Source organism: Notamacropus eugenii, chromosome 2, assembly GCF_028372415.1.
Source record: "Notamacropus eugenii isolate mMacEug1 chromosome 2, mMacEug1.pri_v2, whole genome shotgun sequence".
NCBI classification, from domain to species: Eukaryota; Metazoa; Chordata; class Mammalia; order Diprotodontia; family Macropodidae; genus Notamacropus; species Notamacropus eugenii.
In genome coordinates, this window is record NC_092873.1 from 296,177,157 (window position 1) to 296,182,399 (window position 5,243).

Below are 5,243 nucleotides of genomic sequence, written 5' to 3' on the forward strand. Positions count from 1 at the left end.
CTATTGATTAACTTCTCCAACTTGAGTCTTTGTTCCAAAGCAGGAGATCTTACTTGACCCTGAGACGACCTAATGATTTATTCCCATTTCTGCCAGCTCAGAAGAGATGCAGACCTAAATGGGACTCAAGAGACAGCTCATACATCCCCACGCCCTCATTTCACAGATGAGGAAACTGAGGCCCACTGAGGTTAAAGAAATTACCTAAGGATGAATGACTAGTTAGTAGCACAGTCAGGATTCAAATCCAGGTCTCTTGCCTCCAAATCCAGGGCTCTTATTGCTACAACCTTTCAAACACAGCTCACAAGCCTCTTCTTCCAAGACTTCCCTTGCAAACTGTCACCTGACTATTTCCTTTCACTTTGTAATCACACCCACCATCAGCATTTAGATATTTGGTTTGCATGGGAGTTTTTTATATCCTATGTGTTCTTGATTTTTTCCCAATGTATCTATCTTGCCTCCCCAGTTATATCCTGGGTGGCTAGGTGGCACCATAGTGCATAGAATACAGAGCCTGGAGTCTCATCTTCCTGAGTTCCAATCTGGCCTCAGACACTAGCTGTACGACCCCGGGTAAGTCATTTAACTCTCTCTGCCTCAGTTTCCTCATCTGTCAAATGAGCTGGAGAAGGAAATGGCAAATCACTCCATTATCTTTATCAAGAAAACCCCAAATGGGGTTACGAAGAGTCAGAAACAGCTGAAAAAAATTCAGTAACAATATCACATATGCTATATAGTGTTTACTCTTGGAGAGGTCATTTGGGACGTTAATAGAACTTGCATATTTCTCACACAGTGAGACATATATAATAAGGCAGCAGACAGTGCTGGACAAGATCTCAGAGATCATCTCAAGGAGGTGAAAAGTCCTGTGCAAAGTCACACTGGTGGTAAAAAGCAGAGCTGGAATTTTAACTCCAAATCTAGAATCTTTCCCATCGCATAATAGTCATAACTTGTGTTTACATAACACTTTAAGGTTTACAAAGTGCTTTATAAATATCTCATTTTAGTCCTCACAACAACCTGGGAGGTAGGTGCTATTATGATTCCCATTTTACAGATGAGAAAACAGTGGCAGGCAGCAGTGAAGTGATTTGCCTAGTGTCACATGATCGGTAAATATCTTCCTCCACATTTGAACTCTAGTTTCCCTGACTCACTCCCAGGTCTAGTACTCTACCTACTGTGGCCCCTAGCTACCTCTCTTCATTTTATAAATGAAGAACTGCCTCCCAGAGAAGGGAATTGATTTCCAAAAAGTCAGATGAAAAAGTCAGTCCTCTCCAATTCTAGAGCTCTTTCCACTAAACCACAGTTAACTGTTTTTTCTGGGGCATGATGGAAAAGGAAAGAAGGAAGAAGAGGGACAGTAAAAGGTGTTATTGTTGCTACTTTGAAAGTCAACCATTTAACTGATTTTAAACTAAAGCTTCTTGTAAACAAATCAGAGATCTTCAGTAGAGTTAAATAGTAACTATGTAGACTCACTTACCTTGGAAACAAGAAAGGTTTGAAGTGTAAATGTTTCTGAAGAGCTGTTTGAAAAAAAAAATCGACTGGACAGAAGGAGAAGGAAGAGAATGGAGGAGGAGGAGGAGGTTGGGTCCAGCTTTGAATTCGGGCATTTCCTATTACCCACTTTGTCTCTGTCAGAGCGCATAGGGCACTATGCTCTGAGTCAGGCAAACCTGTGCTCAAACTCTCCCTCAGCAGTTTGGTGAGCCTGCCACAAACCCTTCTGGGCCCCAATGTCCTCAGCCCTACAATGAGATGACTGCCTTCCACAGCCCCTGGGGTCTCTTTCAGCTCTTGACCTATGATCCTAGAAGGCCCATAGGTCTTCATTCTATTTAGTGGAATATTACTACAAAGAACCAATGATTCTCTCAAGGTCAGGTACAGTGTATTGTTGTTTGTTTGTTTTTTGTCTTTATTTTTATGAGGGTGGGAGTGGATGGGAAGGAACAGATTGGAGGAGGGAAGGTCAAAATGGAGAGAGATGATCTGAATCTGAATCTGATTTCATATGCAGGAACTGCTACCACCACCGTTCCCCATCCTAGAACCCATAATGATAGACACTCCCTTTCATGTGATGCTTTAAGGGATTCAAAGCATTTTCCACATATCTCATTCCATCCTCCGCCACCCTGTGAAGTCGGGGACTAGTCATAGGGTAACAAATCTATTGCTAGAAAGGACTTCAGAGGCCTTGTTCAACCTCTTCAGATAAGAAAAGGGAGGTTCAGTGCTTTCCCCAAGGTTAGTAAGCATTAGAAAAGATATAATTTGAACCCAGGACTTCTGACTCCAGAATCAGTGTTCTTTCCACTGTTCCATGTTGTCTGTTATTATCTCCATTTTACAGATGAGGAAACTGAGGCTCTTCCAACCTTTCATCTTTAGAAATATTAGAAACTCTCTACTTTAGAAATATAATAGAGAATGTGTCCTCTAGCATGTACTTTATAGCCTAACAATTTTTTTAAAAAATCATATTTAAGTCAAGCAGAGCAATTCAGAATATGACTTTTAGAGACATTAACTGGGAGCTCACTCAGTAGTAAAGGTAATGATTGACCATAATTTCAACCCACGGCCTAAGAGAAAGGCAATGTAACACCAGACTTGGAGTGAGAAGACCAAGGTGACCATCCTGAGAGCAGCCTTGATCTCACTGTGTGACACAGAGACAGCATGGTACAATAGAAAGAGGGCTGCCTTTGGAGTCAGAGGGCCTGGATTCAAATCCTGCCTCAGTTACTTATTACCTGTGTGACCTTGGGCAAATCACCAAAACTTTCTGGGTCTCCATAAAAGAAAGGGATAGAACTAGACAATGTCTAATGTCCTTTATGATTCTATATATCTGATCTTGTCAATGTCTAAGGTCCTTTGATACACAGAGTCCATGAAGAGAATTTGGAGAAGTGCATGGGTGCCTTCTCCCCGATGGAAATGACTAAAGTGCATGCCGTGAAAGTGTCTAGTAAGTGATTAAGTTATCAGCACAGAGATCACCAAGTTGATAGGAATCAGCATTTCATAGTAGGCAGGGAACTTAGATAATTTAGTGTCCACCTTCCTTGGACTTGGAGGTGGAAGGGGCCACCAAGTCTAGCTCCTCCATTGTATGGATAGAGAACTCGAGATCCAGACAGGTTTGTTCAAGGTCAACAATGGTGCAGTCAAGATTCGAACTCTCACCAAGCCTGGTGTCTTTCCATTGATGAGCTTGTATGGGAGAGAGCAGGAGAAGGCGCAGTCATGATTCAGAAAGAGGGTAGCAAGCAGGAGAGTTTGGGTGAATATGTGTCAGCAAGGAAAAATGGACAGAAACTAGAGAAAATGGGGAGTGACTTTAGGTGTTTGATCTGACATTTCAGAATTGAAATGGCAAATGCCCTTGGAGTTCACGGAGAAGAAAAAAGAGTCATGGGGTAGAAAAACTGTGTCTGATGGTTGATGGGACTGGGGAGCGTCAGCTCCTTGAGAGCAAGGAATGTTGCATCCTTTAAATCCCCAACACCCAGCACTTCGAGAATGCTTGTTTGGTTCATTTGACTGGACAGTACAAACAAATATTTTGGAAAAAATAAACTGGTGCTAAAACTCCTACCAATGTCCTTCGATTACAAGGGATTTTCCAAATCGGCTCTGAATTTGAAGAAGAGAGACTTGGGGTATTATAAATCTAGGAATGAAAGCAGTGATGGTGTTGCAACCACACTAACCCAGCTTTCACAAAACAATGGAAATCTCCCTGAAGCATTGGATTTGGAGTCCAAGGACCTGGGTTGGAGTCCTGATTCTGTCTGCTATCTGCTATGTGACCTTGGTCAGTTAGTCAGTCAACAAGCATTTATTAAGCGATTATGATGTGCCAGGCACTGGGTTAAACGCAAGGAATACAAACACACAAAAAAAGAAAAAGTCTGTGTTCTTGAAGAACTTCCATTCTAATAAGAGAACCCATAAAGTCTCTCAGCCTCACTGGGTCTCAGTTTCTTCATCTATAAAAATGAAGTGAATCACCTCTGGAGCCCCTTTGGACTCTTAGCCTGTGACCTTGACAAGTGATCCAGGTGTCGACAAGGGAAGAGACAGATTCTGTATGACCTTGGTTCCGCTTTCCTTAAGAGGAACAGTCTGTTCCACTTCCTTCCTCCTCTGCCCATCTTCCCTTTAAGATTGTGGGGTCAGGGACCCATGATGGCTCCTTTGTCTTGACGGATGAGCCACAAGGGAAACAACTGGTGTCCAGTGCCCAAGGGAAAATGGGCAAAGTGAACACAGAGAATCCAGAATTGAAAAGAGTAGAAAGTGTGTTCTCAATGTTTTTATTACAAATATCTAATTCATCCTGAGCCATGTGTAGTTGTCCTGATCTGGCCACTGGACCCAGATGACTCAGGAGGAGAAAGTGAGGCTGGTGACCTGCACAGCCCTCCCTCACTCAAAACAAAGTCAAGTGCAAGTCATGTCATCATTTCTCTGATGTCATGGTCCTCTTCAAGAATGAAGGACAAACACAACAACAACATTGTATATTTTAATATATGATATATGTGTTATAGATGTATCTTAATGTATTGTATAATGCATAAACATTATGCTTAAGTTTGGTTTTAGATTTTTAATTCAGAGAAATAAGATCCTTATAAACAAATAAAGAAAACGAATGTAAGCCTGAGATAAATATGCTGCTCTCACCTTGGTAACTGGTAGTACAGACTGTACTTGCTGCTAACCTTTGGTGCATGAAAATTATCTTTTAGCTGAAAGAGGGGAGGGGAACTGGTTCTTTAGATAAACATCAAGATACTTATCTAGAATCTATTGTGTGCAAAGCACTTTTAGGTCAGTGAGCCATTTGACTCGACTGAATTTCAGTACATCGTATTTGGCCCTTGTGCACAGACCTTCAGCAATAAATTTAATGCCAACGATTTGAATGTGAGAACCTAAGGAACCTCAACCTAAGGAACTTCCTAAAGAGGAAAGTCTTTCTACTAGTACAACCATCTGTGATTTCACAGATAAGACCTAGGAAATACCCTCAAACCTTCAAGTATCGTTAGTCTGGGGGCTTACCACATGGTAAATGAGCATGGGTGTAAGATGATCCTGTGGATCAACTTACATTGAAATTGTTTTAAATATGAGACTTTGGTATTAGTACCAAAATTCAGCCTGGAGGAACCATGGTGCAAGGACTTGGAATCAGAAAC

At 41.6% G+C, this 5,243-nt stretch overlaps 1 long non-coding RNA gene across 1 annotated transcript; it reads left to right on the forward strand.

Annotated features, from left to right (window-relative positions):
• The first annotated feature begins 1,554 nt into the window (after positions 1 to 1,554).
• LOC140527498 (uncharacterized) lies at positions 1,555 to 4,711 on the forward strand. The gene is made up of 2 exons (XR_011974817.1): positions 1,555 to 1,903; positions 3,399 to 4,711. It is a non-coding gene; the product is annotated as an uncharacterized lncRNA (long non-coding RNA).
• The last annotated feature ends 532 nt before the right edge of the window (positions 4,712 to 5,243 follow it).